At 37.0% G+C, this 23,036-nt stretch overlaps 1 protein-coding gene across 11 annotated transcripts in view; it reads left to right on the top strand.

Moving 5' to 3' along the window:
- FBXL17 (F-box and leucine rich repeat protein 17) overlaps window positions 1-23,036 on the top strand; it is a 526,088-nt gene that overhangs the window by 166,534 nt on the left and 336,518 nt on the right. Inside the window, exon 7 of one of the 11 annotated variants that reach the window (XR_008525731.2) lies at window positions 18,192-18,294. The exons of the other annotated variants lie outside the window; for them this stretch is intronic. The gene's annotated coding sequence lies outside the window, so the exon portion shown is untranslated. The remainder of the gene's footprint in view (window positions 1-18,191; window positions 18,295-23,036) is intronic. 11 annotated transcript variants of the gene reach the window in all.

The following is a 23,036-nucleotide window of genomic DNA, read 5'->3' as shown; positions in this document are numbered from 1 at the left end:
TGAGAAAAGAAGAGTCTCTTAAGCACATGGTGCTAGGATATCTGGATATCCATATCGAAAAGAGTGAAACTAGACCCCTACCTAAGACCATATATAAAAATTAACCATAACATGGTTCAAGGACCTAAATGTAGGAGTTAAAACTATGAAACACATGGAAGAAAACATGGGAGAAATCTTCATGACCTTGAATTCAGTAATGGATTCTTAGATATGACACCAAAAGCATAAGCAACAGAAGAAAAAAAAGATAAATTGTACTTTATCACAATTAAAAATTCAAAGGATACTCTCAAGAAATTGAAGAGGCAATCGACAGAATAGGAAAAAATATTTGCAAATCACATATCTGGTAAGTGTCTTGAATATATAAATAACTCATATCTTAGCAACAAAAAGACAGCCTAATTTTTTAAAATGTGCAAAAGACTTGAATAGATATTTCTCCAGAGAAGATATACTTGGCTGCCAAGCACATGAAAAGCTGCTCAACATTATTAGTTATGCAAATGACTGGGAAATGCAAATCAGAAACCCCAGTGAGGTGCAGCTTCACACCTACTAGGATGGTTGTAATAAAAAAAATGGACAACAGCAAGTGTTGACAAAGAAGTGGAGAAATTAGAACCCTTCTACATTAATGGTGGAGATATAAAATTATGCAGTTGCTATGGAAAACAGTTTGGCAGTTCCTCAAACGTTTAAATATAGAATTACCATATGATCCAGAAATTTCAATCCTAAGTATAGAATCAAAATAATTAAAAACAGGATTCAAAGAGAAACTTGTACATGAATGCCCATAGCAGCAATATACACAACAGCTAAAATGTGGAAACAATGTAAATGCCTATCATCTCATGTATGTATAAGCAGAATGTGGTATATTCATACAGAGGAATATTACTCAGCCATGAAAAAGAATGATGTTCTGAAATATGCTATAATATGGCTGTAACATGGCCTTGGAAGCATTATGATAAAGAGGATAGCTACAAAGGCTATTTTTCTACATGATTTGTTTATATGAAATGTCCAGAATATGCCCACGTATACTGGGTTTCTTTTCAGTCTAATGAAAATGTTGCGAAATTAGATATTGGTGATGGTTGCACAAGTCACTCAATGTACTAAAAACCATTGAAATGTACAATTTATGAGGATGACTTTTATAGGAAATAAATTTTATATCAATAAAAACGTTCTAGAAGAACAGATAGGAGAAAACTTTTGTGATCTTGGGTTAGACAAAGATTTCTAAAATAGGATACCAAAAGCCTGATCAAAATTAATGAATCGGGCCAGGTGCAGTGGCTCATGCCTGTAGTCCCAGCACTTTGGAAGGTTGAGGTGGGCAGATCACGAGGTCAGGAGTTTGAGACCAGCATGGTCAATATGGTGAAACGCTGTCTCTACTAAAAATATTAAAAAAAATTAGCTGGGTGCAGTGGCATGTGCCTGTTGTCCCAGTTACTCGGGAGGCTGAGGCAGGAGAATCTCTTGAACCTGGGAGGTGGAGGTTGCAGTGAGCCGAGATTGAGCCACTGCATTCTGGCCTGGGCAACAGAGTGAGACTCCATCTAAAAAAAAAAAAGTCAATTAATAAATTTACTAATTAATAAATTACACTTTATGAAAATTAAAATATTCTACTCTTTGACATATACAGTAGTTCCCACTTATCTTTGTGGGGTATATTCCACAACCCCCAGTGGATGCCTTAAACCATGGATAGTACCAAGCCTTTTGTATGCTATGATTTTTCTTACCCATTCATACCTATGATAAAGTTTAATTCATCAACTAGGCACAATATGAGATTAATAACAATAACTAATAATAAAATAGAACAATTATAACAATATGCTGTAATAAAAGTGATGTGAGTGTGGTCTCCCCACCCCTTCAAAGTATCTTCTGAAACTGTACCTTGGGTAACTGGTACCACTTGTGGAAAGTGAAACTGCAGATAGAGGAGAGGGACTCCTGTACTGTTAAGGAGATAAGCTCCAGATTGGGAAAAATAATTGAAAACTCTATATCTGATAAACTATGTCTAGAATATGTTAAGAACTGTCAAAACTAAGTAAGAAAATAAGCACAAGAAAAGATGTTCAATAGCATTAGGGATTAGGGACATGCAAATTAAAACTATATTAAAATACCACCACACACATATTAGATTGGCTAATATTAAAAACACTTGCCATAGATTGCTGGCAAGATGGCTGAATAGGAACAGCTCTGGTCTGCAGCTCCCAGTGAAAATGATGCAGAAGGCAGGTGATTTTTGCATTTCCAACTGAGGTACCTGGTTCATCTTATTGGGACTGGTTGGATAGTGGCTGCAGCCCACGGAGGGCAAGCTGAAGCAGGGTGGGGCATTGCCTCACCCAGGAAGCGCAAGGGGTTGGGGAATTTTCTCCCCTACCCAGCGGAAGCCATGAGGGTCTGAGCCTGAGGAACTCCAGCACAGATACTGCGCTTATCCCATGGTCTTTGCATCTGCAAACCAGGAAATTCCCTGCAGTGCCTATGCCACCGGGCTCTGGGTTTCAAGCACAAAACTGGGTGGCCATTTGGGCAGACACCAAACTAGCTGCAGGAGTTCTTTTTTTCCATACCTCAGTGGGGCCTGGAACACCAGCAAGACAGAACCATTCACTCCCCTGGAAAGGGGTGCTGAAGCCAGGGAGCCAAGTGGCCTGGCTCAGTGGGTCCCACCCCAATGGAGCCCAACAAACTAAGATCCCCTGGCTTGAAATTCTCACTGTCAGCACAGCAGCAGTCTGCTGTGGCTTGAGCTTGGTAGGGGGACAGTCACCTGCCATTGCTGAGGCTTGAGTAGGTGGTTTTAAGCTCACAGTGTAAACAAAGCCACTGAGAAGTTCAAACTGGGTGGAGCCCACTGCAGCTCAGCAAGGCCACTGCAGCTAGACTGCCTCTCTAGATTCCTGTTCTCTGGGCAGGGCATCTCTGAAAAAAAAGACAACAGCTCCTGTCAGGGACATATAGATAAAACCCCTATCTTCCTGGGACAGAGCACCTGGAGAAAGGAGCAATTGTGGGTGAAGATTCAGCAGACTTAAATGTTCCTGCCTGACAGCTCTGAAAAGAGCAGCGTACCTCCCAGCGCAGCATTCAACCTCTGTTCAGGATCAGACTGCCTCTTCAAGTGGGTCCCTGACTCCTGTGTATCCTGACTGGGAGACACCTCCCACTAGGGGCTGACAGACGTCTCACAGAGGAGAGCTCTGGCTGGCATCTGGCAAGTGCCCCTCTGGGACGAAGCTTCCTGAGGAAAGATCAGGCGGCAATCTTTGCTTTTCTGCAGCCTCTGCTGGTGATATCCAGGCAAACAGGGTCATCAGGAGTGGACCACCAGCAGACTCCAGCAGACAGCAGCAGAGGGGCCTGATTGTCAGAAGGAAAACTAACAAACAGGAATAGCATGTCGACTCAAAGACCCCATTCAAAGGTCACAAAAATCAAAGACCAAAGGTAGATAAATCCACAAAGATGGGAAGAAACCAGCACAAAAAGGCTGAAAATTCCAAAAAACAGAAAGCCTCTTCTCCTCTAAAGGATCACAACTCCTCGCCAGCAAGAGAACAAAACTGGACGGAGAATGAGTTTGACGAATTGACAGAAGTAGGCTTCAGAAGGTTGGTAATAACGAACTCTTCTGAGCTAAAGGAGCAGGTTCCAACCTAATGCAAGGAAGCTAAGAACCTTAAAAAAGGTTAGACGAATCGCTAACTGGAATAACCAGTGTAGACAAGAATGTAAATGACCTGCTGGAGCTGAAAAACACAGTATGAGAACTTCATGAAGCATACGCAAGTTTCAATAGCTGAACTGATCAAGCAGAAGAAAGGATATCATTGATTGAAGATCAACTTAATGAAAGAAAGAGAGAAGACAAGATTAAAGAATAAAAAGGAACAAACAAAGGAACAAGAAATATGGGACTGTGTGAAAAGACCAAATCTATGTTTGATTGATGTACCTGAAGGTGACGGGGAGAATGAAACCAAGTTGGAAAACACTCTTCAGGAGAACTTCCTCAACCTAGCAAGACAGACCAACATGGAAATTCAGGAAATACAGAGAACACCACAAAGATACTCCTCGAGAAGAGCAACCCCAAGACACGTAATCATCAGATTCACCAAGGTTGAAATGAAGGAAAAAATGTTAAGGGCAGCCAGAGAGAAAGGTTGGGTTACCCACAAAGGGAAGCCCGTCAGACTTAATAGGGGATCTTTCTGCAGAAATCCTACAAGCCAGAAGAGAGTGGGGGCCAATATTCAACATTCTTAAAGAAAAGAATTTTCAACCCAGAATTTCATATCCAGCCAAACTAACCTTCATAAGCGAAGGAGAAATAAAGTCCTTTACAGACAAGCAAATGCTGAGAGATTTTGTCACCACCAGGCCTGCCTTACAAGAGTTCCTGAAAGAAGCACTAAACATGGAAGGGGGAAACCAGTACCAGCCACTGCAGAAACATACCAAATTATAAAGAACATCGATACTATGAAGAAACTCCGTCAACTAACGAGCAAAAGAACCAGCTAGCATCATAATGACAGGATCAAATTCACACATAACAATATTAACCTTAAATGTAAACTGGCTAAATGCACCAATTAAAAGACACAGACTGGCAAATTGGATAAAGAGTCAAGACCCATCAGTGTGCTGTATTCAGGAGATCCATCTCACGTGCAAAGACACACATAGGCTCAAAATAAAGGGAAGGGATGGAGGAATATTTACCAAGCAAATGGAAAGGAAAAAAAAAAAAGCAGGAGTTGCAATAGTAATCTCTGATAAAACAGACTTTAAACCAACAAAGATCAGAAGAGACAAAGAAGGGCATTGCATAATGGTAAAGGGACCAATGGAGCAAGAAGAGCTAACTATCCTAAATATATATGCACCCAATACAGGAGCACCTAGATTCATAAAGCAAGTCTTAGAGACCTACAAGGAGACTTAGACTCCCACACAAAAATAGTCGGAAACTTTAACACCCCACTGTCAATATTAGTCAGATCAATGAGATAGAAAATTTACAAGGATACTCAGGACTTGAACTCAGCTCTGGACCAAGAGGACCTAATAGACATCTGCAGAACTCTCCACCCCAAATCAACAGAATATACATTCTTCTCAGCACCTCAGTGCACTTATTCTAAAATTGACCACATAATTGGAAGTAAAACACTCCTCAGCAAATGCAGAAGAACAGAAATCATAACAAAGAGTCTTTGACACCACAGTGCAATCAAATTAGAACTCAGGATTAAGAAACTCACTCAAAACCACACAACTACATGGAAACTGAACAACCTGCTTCTGAATGACTACTGGGTAAATAACAAAATGAAGGGAGAAATAAAGATGTTCTTTGAAACCAATGAGAATGAAGACACAACATACCAGAATCTCTGGGACACATTTAAAGCAGTGTGTAGAGGGAAGTTTATAGCACTAAATACCCACAAGAGAAAGCAGGAAAGATCTAAAATTGACACCCTAACATCAAAATTAGTAGAACTAGAGAAGCATCAGCAAACAAATTCAAAGTCTAGTAGAAGACAAGAAATAACCAAGATCAGAGCAGAACTGTAGGAGATAGAGACATGAAAAAACCTTCAAAAAATCAATGAATCCAGGAGCTGGTTTTTTGAAAAGATCAACAAAATAGATAGACCACAAGCCAGAATAATAAAGAAAAAAGAGAGAAGGATCAAATAGATGCAATAAAAAATGATATAGGGAATATCAACACTGATCCCACAGAAATGCAAACTACCGTCAGAGAATACTATAAACACCTCTATGCAAATAAACTAGAAAATCTGGAAGAAATGGACACATTCCTGGACACATATACCCTCCCAAGTCTAAATGAGCAAGAAATTGAATTCCTGAATAAACCAATAACAAGTTCTGAAATTGAGGCAGTAATTAATAGTCTGCCAACCAAAAAAAAGTCCAGGACCAGACGGATTCACAGCAGCATTCTACCAGAAGTACAAAGAGGAGCTGATACCATTTCCTCTGAAACTGTCCCAAACAATAGAAAAAGAGGGAATCCTCCTTAACTTATTTTATGTGGCCAGCATCATCCTGTTACGAAAACCTGGTAGTGACACACACAAAAAAGAAAATTTTAGGCCAGTATCCCTGATTAACATTGATGTGAAAATCCTCAATAAAATACTGGCAAACCGAATTCAACAGCACATCAAAAAGCTTATCCACCATGATCAAGTCGGCTTCACTCCTTGGATGCAAGCCTGGTTCAACATTCGAAAATCAGTAAATGTAATTCATCACATAAACAGAACCAATGACAAAAAACACATGATTATCTCAATAGATGCAGAAAAGGCCTTTGACAAAATTCAACACCCCTTCATGTTAAAAACTTTCAAAAAACTAGGTATCGATGGAACATATCTCAAAATAATAAGAATTATTTATGACAAACCCACAGTGAGTATCATACTGAATGGGCAAAAAGTGGAAGCATTATTCCCTTTGAAAACTGGCACCACTCCTATTCATCATAGTACTAGAAGTTCTGGCCAGGATAATCAGGCAAGAGAAGGAAATAAAGAGTATTCATATAGGAAGAGAGGAAGTCAAACTGTCTCTTTTTGAAGATGACATGATTATGTATTTAGAAAACCCCATCATCTCAGCCCAAAATCTCCTTAAGCTGATAAGCAAGTTCAGCAAAGTCTCAGGATACAAAATCAATGTGCAAAAATCACAAACATTCCTATACACCAATAACAGACTAACAGAGAGCCAAATAATGAGTGAACTCCCGTTTGCAATTGCTACAAAGATAATAAAATACCTAGGAATACAACTTACAAGGGATGTGAAGGACCTCTTCAAGGAGAACTACAAACCACTGCTCAAGGAAATAACAGAGGACACAAACAAATGGAAAAACATTCCATGCTCATGGATAGGAAGAATCAATATCATGAAAATGGCCATACTGCCCAAAGTGATTTGTAGATTCAAAGCTATCCCCATGAAGCTACCACTGACTTTCTTCATATAATTGGAAAATACTACTTTAAAATTTATATGGAACCAAAAAAGAGCTCACATAGCCATGACAGTCCTGAGCAAGAAGAACAAAGCTGGAGGCATCATGCTACCTGACTGCAAACTATACTATAAGGCTACACTAACCAAAACAGCATGGTACTGGTACCAAAACAGATACATAGACCAGTGGAACAGAACAGAGACCTAAGAAATAACACCACATATCTACAACCATCTGATCTTTGACAAACCTGACAAAAACAAACAATGAGGAAAAGACTCCCTATTTAAGAAATGGTGTTGTGAGAACTGGCTAGCCATATGCAGAAAACTGAAACTGGACCCTTTCCCTACACCTTATACAAAAATCAACTCAAGATGGATCAAAGACTTAAACGTAAGACCTAGGACCATAAAAATCCTAGAGGAAAACCTGGGCAATACCATTCAGGACATAGGCATGGGCAAAGACTTCATCTCTAAAACACCAAAAGCAATGGCAACAAAAGCCAAAATAGACAAATGGGATTTAATTAAACCAAAGAGCTTCTGCACAGCAAAAGAAGTTATCATCAGAGTGAACAGGCAACCTACAGAATGGGAGAAGATTTTTGCAATCTATCCATCTGACAAAGGGTTAATATCCAGAATCTACAAAGAACTTAAACAGATTTACAAGAAAAGAACAACCCCATCAAAAAGTGGGCAAATAATATGAGCAGACACTTCTCAAAAGAAGACATTTATGCAGTCAACAGACATATGAAAAAAATGCTCATCATCACTGGTCATTAGAGAAATGCAAATCAAAACCACAATGAGTTACCACCTCACACCAGATCATTAAAGGCAATCATTAAAAAGTCAGGAAACAACAGATGCTGGAGAGGATGTGGAGAAATAGGGACACTTAACAACACTCGGTAGGAGTGTTGTTCAACTATTGTGGAAGACTGGTGATTCCTCAAGGACCTAGAACTAGAAATACCATTTGACCCAGCAATTCCATTACTGGGTGTATACCCAAAGGATTATAAATCATTCTACTATAAAGACACATGCACACGTATGTTTATTGCAGCACTATTCACAATAGCAAAGACTTGGAACCAACCCAAATGTCCATCAATAATATACTGGATAAAGAAAATGTGGCACATATACATCATGGAGTACTATGCAGCCATAAAAAAGATGAGTTCATGTCCTTTGCAGGGTCATGGAGAAAGCTGGAAACCATCATTCTCAGCAAACTATGACAAGAAAACCAATCACTGCATGTTCTCACTCGTAAGTGGGAGTTGAACAATGAGAACACATGGACATAGGGAAGGGAGCATCACACTCCGGGGCCTGTTGGGGGCTGGGATGCTAGGGGAGGGATAACATTAGGAGAAATACCTAATGTAGGGTGACAGGTTGATGGGTGCAGGAAACCACCATGGTATGTGTATACCTATGTAACAAAACTACACGTTCTGCCATATGTACCCCAGAACTTAAAGTATAATAAAAAAAAACACTTGCATATCAATTGTTGGTGAGAATTTAGAGAAACCAGAACCCTCTATTAATTCAACAGTTTAGATGAATGGAAATTCCATGCAAATTAAGGAGAGAGTCCCTTTTCCCTTATCTGCAGTTTCACTTTCCATGGGTGGTATCAGTTGCCCAAAGTACAAAACAAGAAGATATTTTGAGGGGTTCGGGGAGACCACATTCACATCACTTTTATTACAGCATATTGTTATAATTGTTCTATTTTATTATTAGTTATTGTTATCAATCTCATGCCTAACTGATGAATTAAACTGTATCATAGGTATGTGGTCCAATTACACATACTTGTGGTCCAGTTTTACACATTGTGAGAATGTAAAATGGTCCAAAGTGTTTACTTTGGTAAACACTTTAGTAATTTCTAAAACTGTTAAATGTGTACCTGCTGTATGATACAGTCATTTCACGAGTCGGTATTTACTCAAGATCAATGAAAGCACAGGTACATGCAAAGACATGGATCCATATAGCAGCTTTATTAGAAACAGTCCCAAATTTAAAACCACCCAAATGTCAGTCAGTTGGTGTACGTATGAACAATCTGGTGTATTTATACAATGGAATACCACACAGGGTGTTAAAGGAATGAATTACTGCTACATACTATCACATGGATTAATCTCAAAATAATTTTGCTGAGTATAACAAGCCAGATAAAAAAAAGAGTTCTGTTTCATCTGTGAAATTCTAAGAAATGCAAATGATTGTCAAGTTACAAAGAGCCCACCAGTAAGGGAGGGGAGGGAGGAGAGAGGAACAAAAAGGAAGGGGTACAAAGGAGCATGTGACGACTTTGGGGGATGACATATATTATGTTGGTTGTGGTAAATATTTCATGGTGCATATGTCAAAACTTACCAAATTATACATTTTAAATATGTATGTGCACTCTTTGGTATGTCAGTTTTTCTTCAGTAAAGATGTTTTTAAAGAAAAGCTCATCGGTCATCTTTGGAACTTAATAAGGCAGCAGTTTATTACTCTAAAAATGAGTAAACAAAATGAGAATCACATATTTATCCTTTTTTTCTTATAGGAATTACAAAAAAGTAACCACGTAATTCATAAGGGAAAGTTCTTCTGAATAGGATTCTAGTGACAAATGAAAGAGGAATGATAGAATTAGAAAATTATAATTTTGCAGTTATCTTGAAATAATGGACCGAGGCAATGATCATCATCAATGAAAGCAAAAGCGATTATATGTGGATTGATATTCCCATGTAGGAATATCATAATGGAGGGAAGAAATTGATACCATTTAATTCACTGATCAATCTTAGCATGAAGAAAAGTGAGACAGCAGACCTTAAGTACTCTTGAGGTGATGCAGTAGAGAGTACACAGCATCATTTATATAGTATTCTTGCTAGTAAATATACAAAAATTAGCCAGGCAGGGTGGGGAGTGACTGTAATCCCATCTACTCGGGAGGCTGAGGCACAAGAATTGCTTGAAACCCGGGACCGGGAGGCAGAGGTTGCAGTGAGCCGAGATCATGCCACTGCACTCTAGCCTGGGCGACAGAGTGAGACTCTGTCTAAAAAAAAAAAAAAAAAAAAAAAAAAGCCCTGAATCTAATCTGCCTCTGTATTTACCTGTTTACAGGAAATAGTAGGATTAAAGCATCATGTTAAATAATACCACAAAAAGACAATCAGGTAAATCTAGATTTGTCTAAGGCAGATGACCCAGTTTCTCCAAGGAAAAAACATTGTAGAAAAGAAAGAGACACTTTTATAGAAAACACTCAAGACAAAACAACTAAATGTGATGTAGAGATTTTGCTTGAATCCTGACAGTAACAAAACAACATTAAAATATATATCCTTGAGATTATTGAGAAAACTTGAATGTGAAGTGGTCATTGAATGATAACAAGGTATTATTGTTAGTTTTGTCAAGAATGATAGTGGTATGCTTGTTAAATTTTTATCAGTAAGAGACACATACTTTACTGGTAAAATGACACAGTATTAGGGATTTGGTTTAAAATATTACAAAGGGACTAAAAACAAGAAAAAGACAAAAAGTGCATAGGCCAATAAAGGAAACAAAAATCGTGAAAATATTGGGCCAGCAATGTGGTTTGTGCCTGTGATCTCAGATGCTTGGCATGCTGAAGTGGGAGGGTGGCTTGTATGATAATACAGGATATGCCTTTTAGAGACAGGGTAACAGACCCTGTTTCTAAAAAAAATTTAGAAATTAGCTGGGCGTGGTGGCACATGCTATGGTCCTAGCTGCTTGGAAGGCTGAAATGGGGGGATCTTTTGAGCCCAAGAATTAGAGTCTGCAGTAAGTTTCGATCACACAACTGCACTCCAGCTTGGGCAACAGAGTGTGACCCTGTTTCTGAAAGAAAAAAAAAAAGCAAAATATTGATAAGTGAGCTAGGTTTTAAGACGTGAAGGTTTATTATACCTTCTCAATACTTTTGTTTATATATGAAAATTTCCATAATGATTAAAAAACTTTTAAGGGGTCAAAAAATTAAAAATGTTGATGTTAGTCTAACATGATAAAATTGTACTATTCAATATTATACTTTTCAAGAATACATGATGACATGGAAAATGCTTAGGATAATATATATTAACATATATTATTTTATATGTTGAATAGGCTACCTGTAGAGTCTGAAATGCCAAAAATGGCAAGTTATTTTTACATGTAGTTCAAAGGCAAGCCTTAGAAATGCTGTAAATTCATCAATATAATGTCACAAATCTCTTGTGTGTTTATTTATATCAAATCAGTACAAATGATTTCAATCAGTAGTCAAGAAGACTTTTTTTTAGGGTGGGTGTGTTGGCTCATGCCTGTAATCCCAGTACTTTGGGATGCTGAGGTGAGAGGATCCCTTGAGGCCAAGAGTTCAAGACCAGCCTGGGATATCAATATAGTAAGACCCATCTCTACAAAAAATTAGCTGGGTTTGGTGGTGTATGCCTGTATTCCCAGCTACTCTGGAGGCTTGAGGTGGGTGGATTGCTTGAGCCCAGGAATTTGAGGCTACTGTAAGCCATGATCATGCCACTGCAATCAGCGAGATCCTATCTCTGAAAGGAAAAAAGAAAAAAAGAAGAAAAGACCTTATATTAAATAACTATTAAGATGGTAGAGAATTTTTATTTATATTTATAATATTTATTTATCAACAGCTTACAAACATTAACCAAATATTGGGGGTGTGTTGCATATGGGTTTGGTTGAGTTTTGTTTTATATTGTTTAAAAACAGAGTTCCTTAAGAAGGTAACAGACAGCTAGATAAAACTTGTGATGTTTTCTTGTATCATAATCACATTTAAAGAACTTCAAGAAAAGCACATATTTTAAAAGTGCTTATGGTTGGAAATGTTAAATGTTTTTAAAGGAAAACAAAATTGATTTTTTCAGTTGATTTAACATAAGTAACTGAAATAATGTTCATTCATGCAGCTAACTCAATTTTCATCCTCCTTTTTTTGTTTATTCAGAGACTAGAAATGAAAAATTAACTTTCTTGCCTTCTAAATTTTCAAACAAACAGTTAGTTTAGATTGCCTTACTCTACAGAAAGAACATACTGTTTTACTACTTAAATGGTAATATTGCTGCTTTGTCATAGGTTATCATTTCATTTGTTTCTGATTAATTATAGGTGCTTGAGTGATATTCTGAGATGTAAAAAATATGTTCTTAAATTAATTCAGCTCTGAAATATTCCCTAATGAATATGACCTAGTGAGTACAGTATTATGAAAGGGTTTTGTTGGATGACCGTGCTTTTGCTACTTTGTAGCTTTTTAGCAGTTAAGAGTTGAGCCAAAAATCGAGTGTTGAGAATATAAGCGTTGATTATCTAGGCCTGATGTGATCCATTAATTGATATTTTTTTCTTAGAAGTTTGCCAAGTCCAGCAAAGCATTTATTGCAGTCAACAAAGCTAATTGTATGATTGCTGATTGTATGACCTAGGACAAATCACCTAATCTCTCTGCCTCGGTTTCCTCATCTGTAAAACAAGGATAGTAATAGCATCTACCTACCTCTAGGGTTGCACGAGGAAGAGTGCTGGGCACATAACTAAAGAAGTGGTTGAAAAATGAAAAAAAGAAAGCTAATTAAAAAATATTCATCCTGATGTACAAAAGTTCCTCATAACTTGTTAGTCCTGATGTACTTATGTTCTTTCATTAACATAAGATACAATAATTTTATGAAAATAAATCTTACTTAAAAACTTTATGACCTTTTTTCTACCTGAGTGTCAGTGCTGAATGTTAAGATTAATAACTGTTTGTTTACTCTTCGTTGTATAATTTTTTTCTTTTCCTGCTGACCCATTAAAGGTTGCTTAATTATTTAAGTTAAACGCACTGTGTAACTAAAATAGTATTTTTTAAAAATCATTTAAAAAACTCGTACTGTAGCAATACACTGAATAAGGGGATCCAGTAGATCCCACCATCTGCTGTTTCATTTTCCCAGGCGTCAGTTACCTGCGGTCAACCACAGGCCGAAACTGTTAGATGATAAATTTCAGATATAAACACTTAGTAAGTGTTAAATTGCAGCTGTTCTAAGTAGTGTGTTGAAATCTTGCACTGTCGCACTCCCTCCTGCCAGGGCTACGAATCGTCTTTGTCCAGCATATCCATACTATATATGCTACCTGCCTGTTACTATATAGGAAAAAATATAGTATAGATAGAGTTCTGTATTATTCTCAGTTTCAGGCATCTCCTGGGAGTCTTGGATTGCATCTCCCTTGGCTAAGGGGAAACTGGGATATACTCTTCTACCTTATTATTACTGCCCAAATTAGTGACTTTGATGTTTTTATAAATTAGTATAGACAACATCTACATAAGCAATAGAAACTTACCACTTTCATTTTTTCATGCTGTTTAGTCACTCTAATACCTGATCAGCGAGGGTACTCTTTTATATTTTATAACTCTATTACTTACACTGTAGTTGTAATGTGTATTTGTTTGTGCTACGTTTTCATTTCGGCAACTTCAGTGGCAATAGGTATCAGTATCACACTAGTAAAATAAATGAATTCATCTTTCAAATGACTCAGTTTATAAAAGTCCTAACAAAGTGAGTCGATAAGTTTCTTTGTGGCATCTGTCTTTTGATAAAATGGTTGCTTCAGGCTTTAACATAAACATATAAATACAAAATGAAGAGAATTGACAATTGTTTTTGAAAGAGCCTTTCTTGGATCATGGCTTTATATTTTAAATATTATTTTGCTTTGCTTGTATTATCCTCAGTCCACTCTGAATGTTTATCACATACTTGTTTGTAAATTGTGGTTTTTGTTGAAAATACTCTTGTAAAAAGGATTTCAACTCTATTTTATCTGGTCTCTAACACATGAGGTCAGTCTTTATCCAAGAAAGAGATTATGAGCTGTTGCTTTCATTTTTTTTTTTTGTACTTTCAAATTCATTCACAACGTTTTGTGGCAGAAATTTTATTTAAGGATCAGTGTCACTCTACTTCCCCTAGTCTTATGGTTCATACATAAAGAGTGATATTGAACATGGAAGGGGTCCCATTTCTAAATCAGCAGAACAGACTGCCCGAATTAGAGAAACGAGGTTTGGAGCTTAATGAGAATAAATTAATAATTTAATTTAATGAGAAAATATACTACTGAGAAAAAAATAAACATATTTCATTTATTAACTTGAAGTAAGCATGTATTGAGAATTACAGAGTTAAATAGAATCCAATTAATTTAAAAAACATTAATTTAAAAAACTTATTAAAAACATTGATATAGGCAATTGCTTTGTACATGTATAAAATACTTAACTATATTTTATTTTTAATTAATTAAACTATCTTATTTCAGAACCATTTTTACTGCACCTGGGCAGATCTTGTCTACCACAATCAGCCACAGGGAAGTACCTGTGTTTATACATATTGTTTATTCATTTACATGCATACTTCAACACAGTACATACATTCACACTGCGCCAATTGTTAATCATAGCTAATCCAAAGAATCTATGTATTATCTTTTTCTTTGCAATTTTGTTTAATGTTGTGTGAAGTCTATACTGGTGAACGAAAATGTTCTCCATGATTCTAAAGGGGCTTCTGGATATTGAAAGCAAGATAAATTTTGTTGTGTCTTTATTGTAGTTGCATTCTTTAAAAATAGAGAATTCATTTTCATAGTAACTCCCTGTTATTAATCGTTAGAAGTTAGTTGTTTATGAGACAGTAGAGTGTTGTAAAATTTTAGCTTGGAACCTCAACATTTTAGCAGAATTTGGGCTTACATGTTATTGCTCATTATTTTCTCTAATAATTTTGGGATTAGAGTTTGGTTTTGAGCTCGCGCTTCTCTAGACACACTTGCCCAATAATAGAGTCCAATAGAGTACATTGACTAAAGGCAATTGAGCTCTTCACATGTTTGCTCTCTAGCCCAGAGGTATTACAGGCATTTACACAAAAGCTGTTGATCACAGTGTATTTACAAAACCTTCAGGAACATAGCTGCTTCCCCCATTGTAGACTTCTGTTCAATTGATTGTATCCCAGTGGGATGATTGGCCATCAATTTTTTTTTTTTTTCAAGAAAAAGCTTCCCACTGGAACTTCCTCTGTTACATTCACTAGAGGAAATGCTTGGTTATTGTGTTTTATCAGAGGCCCTTTTGAACATGCAATTGACTATCAATCTTGAATCTTTAACAGTGAAACAATATTCCTGTGTCTAAGAAAGCAGCTTTCATCTGGCTCAAAGAAGAAAACAAACTTGGTCAGCACTCTGGGTTTCTCAGGCAAAGTACAGGAATACTCTGGCAATTATTCCTGTTTCTGGATTGTTATAAAGAACTCCCGTTAGAGTGACTGTTTCTTTTCATTTCTGGAAACCTGTGCCCCCCTTCCTCCTTCTTTTCTTTGCTTCATGCTGCTTGCCCTCAGAACCAGGCCTCCTTCCCCTCAGAACCTTTCTTCTCTCTAAGCATGCTCTTCTATATCTATATTCTATGGGGGGCTTAACTTTGCAGGCTGCATTTAGTGGGAGACAGGAATGCCACAGGGAGGCAGAAGCTACAATAAATGTTTTTCTCTCTCTCCTTCTCTAACTCAGGTAGCATTTCTGGCAACATCTCTATCTCCTCCATGGTTCCAGCCCTGGACTGATCTGCAGCTCCAACTTGTGTTGGCTGACTGTGGCTTGTGGGTCCCAGTAACACTGACTCTTTCTTTTGTGTCTTCAGCTTTGGGATGCTGAAGGGATCAGCTTCAGTGTCTTCAGCTTTGGGATGCTGGTGGTTTCCTGCTGTTGCTAAGTTTCTGGCTTACACTACCATATCCAGTTTGTCTTCTTAGCTGCTCCTTCACCAAAATAACCAATTCCCTTAATGAAATTTCCTTCGTGTAATTTCATATTTATAGTAGTTTCTATTTTCCTAATTATACCTTGACCAACACATCTTCCTTTCTGTGTCATTCTGGGTTTCTTTCATGAAATCACATTTAAGACAATAGAACTGATATTTATTTTCTTTAAGAGAATATTGGAACAATTGGCATCAAAGCAAAAGCAGAGAATTGAACATAATATAAAATTTAAATTAGACCTGACTCTTTCTTAGACTACCACTGACTCTATACTGCCATCCTGAGTCCAGAAAAGCTGTAGCTAGAAACGTAAGCTCAGGCAGTTACATGACAATTAAGAATAATAAAGCTACAAGTTCATGATGAATTCCAAGAATAGGGTGGAGTGCTAGCTGCTTAATTATAGAAAGATCGTTTTCACACATGCTTCTAGCAACAACAGAGTTGAAATGTTTTCTCAGTGCTGTAATCTATAATGTCAATCTATAGAAGCAAATGTAAAGAAAAATATTTGACTAAAGAAGTTAACTGTTGTGAACTAGTTATTTGAGTTATTGGTTACTAGTTATTTGAAGCTGTATCTTGGATAGTTTTGATTGAGAATTAAAAGACAATTCATGTTATCCTGTCTGTACTTGTTTATTTGTTTTAAAAAAATCTTGGTCATGTTTTTGTATTGGTGTGAGAAGATATAAGTGACCCAAAGTATGCAATATTAAGGTAAATGATAAGTTGATATTTAAAGTCCTACCTTAGACGTACACTAGATATTGTTATTTTTAATTTTATTTCAATTGGCTGAAGCTTTTGAATTCATAGATGGCTAAAATTGGTTGAGAGAGCAGTTTTGCAGATGGATATTTCTTTGTTTCAGAAAGTAGTGCTTTAATATATAAGTCAAAGTTATAAATTTTTGCACCTCATTTCAAAAATACTTTTATCATCTTTAATAATTTCATATTCCATGTTATTTAATATCTAAGAAAACTTTAGAGAGATCTTTCTGATTACCATTTCTTACTGATAACTGATATACTCCCTGTAGCATAGTCATTAACCTAGAATTTTAGCTCATTCACTTCCAGCTTCTAACATTGAGTGTAATTACAGAAGTCAGGAAGTAAAACTTACTAATTTCAAATTGAAATACTTGGTGGACCAAATGCTGTTGCCTCTTGGAACTGTTTATAGAACAATGTAAAACTAAGTAAAACAAATGTGATCTGATTCAGTGTTTGGGGAGTTCTTGACCTGGATTTCAAATATGAATCCTTACTTGCCCTTTAAAAAGTTTGACTCTTCTAAGATTTCTCTCACCTGGAAAGTGTTCATTCCTTCACTATCCATGACAGGTGACTGGGAGCACTTTGCTAATAACCATGAAAAATGAAATCAAGTACAATGCTGAAGATTGTGGAAGAAATATTTTTTTTTTTTCAAATCTGTATCGTTATTTATTTTAGGACCAGAGTCTGTGACTCCTGTTTCACTAGTATGGATGACCCAATTGATTTATTTTTAGATTATTAATATTAGACTTGTGGCTTTCTTTGCAGACTTTGGAGCACAGGTTGGGGGAGAATTATGTATACATTTTGGAATTTTTTTAATCATAAAAACGACTTAGAAGGAGAGAAAGCTGCTGCTGAATGCCTAGGTTATTTAGTTTCTTCCTAGGTGACTTAGAGTGTTCTAGGTCTATGCAGCAAACCTCTTCTACAGAGAGAAGCCATAGGAACCTGTTGACGGGGGCCTTATGGTGTTTCTCCACATATTAGAGAATCCTTTTGTGATAGTGTAGAAGACCCAAAGATTGCAGGTGGCTCAGCTGGTGGTTATCATCCTGTGCACTACAGTTTTTTGGCTCAAAAGACGAAAGTTTCTCCTCCACTCTTTGAAACAGTATCTGATCACGGAATAGAAAAACTGATTTCTGAAATTAAGGTTTAGGCATTTTTTTATTAACTTGGGGTTGAGACCAATAAATGAGAATGTAAGGCCATGAGATTTTCCATGTGAAGGTGAGTCCCAGTTGCATACTGTAAACCAGGAAAAAAAAAGATATTTTATTTGAGAGTGTAGATACATTTCTGTAACATTTTTGGAATGCCAGAAAATAAAAATATATGACATAACATTCGTTAAGTTAAAAATCATTACTGTCATTCTTTTGTTTTTCAGCTTAACACATTTAGAAATAATGAGTGATATGATTTGACTGTATTGCTTTAATAGACAGTATAAGATCAAGAGGCCAGTGTACAGGTCACTTGGCTTGGATATGGTAAGCTTTCGTCTTGGGCTAATGGCATTTAGTTATTTCACTACTTTAAAAAATAAGATTGTAAAACTTTCATTTGAAATATATTTCCAAAACTTTTCACCCTTTGAAGTGTGATCCATGAGTGCAAGTGACTGAAATTGGTTCAAAATTTTGTGAACTGTCTCTTTTTTTTGTAGATCTCTGAACTTGATATGAGGAAATGAAGCACACAACCAGTCCAATTAGTTGAAGCAGTCTTTTCTTGCTTGCATTCACATTTGACTTAATTTACTCTTAATTTACTTAAGCTTTGATTTTTTTTCTTCTTTAAGTGAAACAGTGTGAATATTTTATTTTTTAATTGAAGGGAAATTTTCATTCTTAGCTCCTGCTGGGTAAAAAAGTGACAAGGCTGCTTAGCGCTGCTAACTGTAAGTGCTGTTTGTAGTTTGTTATGAGCTCTAGAAATCTTATATGGAGGAAAGAAAGAGATTTGGTGGAAAGAAAAGTCCTAGAAAAAAAACTCAATTAGAGACTGTGTGACTGCCAGAGTGAAAGAGGAGGAGCAGAGCATCCATTCTGAATTGGTATATTGAGAAGCAGAAATCCAATTAACAAATTCACATTTCTGCAGCAGCAGACAGTGATTAAAAGTTTGGTGAACTACTCAAAATTCCTGCCACATACTTCAAACTGATAACTTACAGAGGCTCTTAAAAGTTTTGAATTTTAAGAACAAATATGTAAATAGAGAACTCATTATGCTTCTTGTTCTGAAATGACCTCTAATTGTATGCTATGAGAAAGTAGTTTTTTATTATTTAATGTTTACATATTACTTAACTTTATGTTCAAATAAGAAGAACTTTAAAAGCATGTAGCCTCAGAGCTGCAGATCCTGCATTTGATGGAGCTAAGAGAATGGAGAACTGATTTCTGGAAACTTAAATAAATAAAGTCATATCTAAAGTTTTGATCCTGATTTCAAATTTACTCATTCAGTTCTAAGCATTTAATAAATGTGTTTAATGCACCTAGTACTGTGTTAAGCACTGGTGACACAAAAGTGAGTAAGACATGGTCCTGACCTGCAGTAGCTTCCTTTTGACTCTGGTGGAAGGAACATACACTTAAATTAGACCAGATTATAAAGCAGCTTGGTTAACAACATGGTGAAAGAATGAGCAACATCAGTGGGTGTACAGAGGACAGAGTCTCCTGCTCTGAATACTGGCATCTCAGGTAGCTTTACAGAGGACATGCAGTGGGGCTGGGAAGGCTGAATTACACTGTTATAGACTAAGGAAATGAATTCTGCCTTGTAACTGCCTCAGATGGCCTGGGGGACACTATTGCTGTAAGCGTTTTTTTTTTTTTAAAGAATTGGGCTAGGCTCTTTGCGTTCTATTTTATTACGGTGAGAATGTATGCCTGCACATTAATTCAATCAATTAATTCAAAATTTATTCACTATAAATTGTAAGACTACTCTTTCTACCTAGCTAACTTAATGAATTTAACACATTTATATATAATTAATACAATTATATATTAAATGTAGAGGCGTAAATGTCATTTATGTGCTACTGGCTCCTAAATTTATTTGACATCTCTACTTGGTTATCTAGGCATCTCAAACATAGCATATTCAAAACAAAACTATCTTTTCTGTCTGCCCCCAAATTGTCTTTGTTAGTTGCAACAATATTTTCTGATTGCTCAAACCAAAACTCTTGGAATCGTCCTTGACTCCTCTTTTTCTCTCATGCCCCATAAAATATTTGTCAAAAAATTCTGTTGATTCTACTCTCAAATACTGTATAGTCAAAATCACTTCATACCACCTCCAACTGCTGTCACAGTGGTCCAAGTCGCTGATAACTCTTGACTGGATTAATTGAATATAGCTTCTCTCTGCTTGCACCCTTGGATCTATGTTCTGAATTCAACACAGAAGCTTGGGTGATCATTTCAAAACTAAATTAGAACGTGGTACACTCCTGTTCAAAACCCTCCAGAAGTTCCCCAAATTTCTCAGAGCAAAAGCTAAAATCCTTACAGGACCCACAAGACCCTGTGTGATCTGTCCTTCTTAGCTCTCCTCTTTGACCATGTCTCCTGCTAGTCTTCATTCCATTCACTCTGCTGCAGCACCTTACTTATCTTCCAAAGTGCTGGGTCAGTTTCCATCTCAGGGCCTTTGCACTGTCCTAACTCTTGCCCCAGATATCAGCCTGGCTTTGTTTGCTCTTTCACTTCCTTTAAATCTTTGCGCAAATATCATCTTTTCAGTAAGATCATCCTTGACTGCCTGTTTAAAATTACACCCATCTTTTCTAGAACCTCTCTTCTCCATCCAGCTTGTCTTGCTTTATTTTTCTCTATAGTGCTTAACACCTTTTAACATATTTGTTTATTTATTTTATTTATTGCCCCCTCCAACCCCCCAACTAGGAATATAACCATTTTATGGACTGAGATTTTTGCTTTTTTGTTCGCTGCTGTATTTTTATCAGCTGTAGAAATTCCTGGTACACAATAGCTGCTTAATCAATAGTTACTGACTACATGAATAATACCTTTTGCATTTTTTAAGTGATTAAAGAGACTAAGCTTTACAAATTATTTTTGTACTTTCAGTAACTGGATTTTTAAATATCAATTTGCTGCACCAGAGCAGTGGTTACCAGTCCAGGCTGAGATCAACTGGGTATCTTTTTCAGAAATACTGAAGGCTCGCCCTGTTCCAAGACAATTAAATCAAAATCTCTAAGTATGAGGCCTGGCCGTCAGTCTTCTTTTTTATGTTCCCTGGTTATCCTAACTTGGAGCCAAGGTTAGAGCCAGGTGCTCAGGAAACATTTAAATGAATGTGAATGAATGAATCAAGAGTCACCACAACTACTACCTCAGAGACTCAGATTAGGCCCAGCTTAAGCATTAAGATTAGATTTCAAATGTTTGTGATGAGAGATTGATCCTGAGCAGCACAGTCTAGGAAAGGCTAGAAGGGGAGAAGGAAGTGATCAGGGAAGGGAGGGTGAAGAGACGGAGAAGTCAAAGAGGGCATTCCTAAGTAGTTGTAGCAGGAAGGAAAGATTGTTAGCTGGTTCCTTGGCAGCTGTTGCCAATTAATGATTCCCCATTTAAAGAGCATAGATATGTTGGGAACTGCCTAGTTAATAATTTGCATTAAGGCAAGTATATTTCCAAGACTTTTTTTTTTCCTCTCTGTATTAATCAAAAAGACTTTGTGGAGAAGATGAGATTTGAACCAGATAGTGGAATAAGAGGAAGGGAGAGGAGAACAGATACTTCTAAGTTATCAGAGTAACATAAGTGAAGTGAGAGGAGTTTTAAAATAATAAGCACAGTTCACCGAGCATAGTGAGAACAACTTCTCAAAATCTGGGGAAAGAGATCCGAGTTGGCTTAACAGATTTCAGGAAATGGTAGGGATGGACAATGAAGGGCCTTGATAGGGAAGCTCTGGGATTCCTTTTTGCAGCAGAAATATTTTTGTTTCCTAAAGGCTTTGGAGAAGGTGGGAGATTTGATCAAAGTTGTTTCAAGATTAATCTGGCTAGTGATGTGGCAAAAAGGAGTTAGAAGGGACAGCTTTGAGGAGAAGCGGGCTGTAAAATGTCCTAGAAAGCAAAACAGAATGAATAAAATGGAGAATAATGTCAGATCTAGTAGGAGAATGGCAAAACCACATCTTGGATTTGAAAATAATGCAAAGAGACAAAAGCCCAGTGTGATTAAGAAGGCAGTGGGTGAAAGAGAATACATAGAGAAGGTGCCTGAGAGTTAAGATCATAGCTACTATTAATTCCAAGACCCTGGAAGTCCTATTTTCATAGTTAGTACTAGCAATTGTTATTGTCTCTGTGAAGCTTTAAGGCTATTTAGAGCCTTTCAGTTCTACCCTCAGATGCTGGGAAGGATTTGCCTGATGTCCGAAATGTGGCTTATTTAGATTTTTATTACATTTTAATACACTAGCTGAGATTCCAGCCTAGTTAGTGATACCCATTGTTCCCTCCCTTGTCCAACCAAGTCCTTCTCTAAGTGTAGGTATCAGACCTTCTCAAGGATGGAAGTCTTTCTAGGCTTGGGAACAGAAATTCTCCCTGCCCCTTTTCTTTTCATTCCCAGCAGTCTTAGTTTCTTTGTTTTTTTCTACTTTTATACTTCAAGATCTATTGCTACCACCCCTTTCCCTTTCTCCTTGAGTCACTCTCCCCGTCTTTAATAGGAAGCTCTTCCCAGTTTTCTTATAAGTGCCTTTCCCTGACCCTTCTCTCTTCCTCTGCCTTTAGGATCTCCCTTGGTCTCCATCTTGACAGCCTGACAGTTGTTTGGAGGATTAGTGTGTCGTGCTAATCTACGCCCAGCAACCCGTTCATCAGCAAGGCAGCCTGTCTTAACCCTTGACTTTGCTCCCTAAACATTACAATTACTTAGAAACCTGGTCCAATAAAGTCAATATGTGCAGTACTGGCAAGAAGTAATTTAGGTACTAATTGACATTTGAACATATTTAACTATATAGAAGTTTTCGTTATTTTTAAAAATTAACACTTCCAACTTGTGTCACTTAAATTATCCTCAGAGTCCTGAAGTGATAGAACATCCATGCTGCCTTTGCTAAGGTACCGTGAGTCCTCTTTTGTTAGTTCATCCACTTTAGCCAATCTTTACAATCAAGGGTTTTGTTTCATTTTTAACTTTTGTAGGGTCTTAAGAAAATTTGGGATGCC

Source organism: Pongo abelii, chromosome 4 (genome assembly GCF_028885655.2).
Source record: "Pongo abelii isolate AG06213 chromosome 4, NHGRI_mPonAbe1-v2.0_pri, whole genome shotgun sequence".
Taxonomy (NCBI): Eukaryota; Metazoa; Chordata; class Mammalia; order Primates; family Hominidae; genus Pongo; species Pongo abelii.
This window is presented reverse-complemented; position numbering and strand designations above follow the sequence as displayed.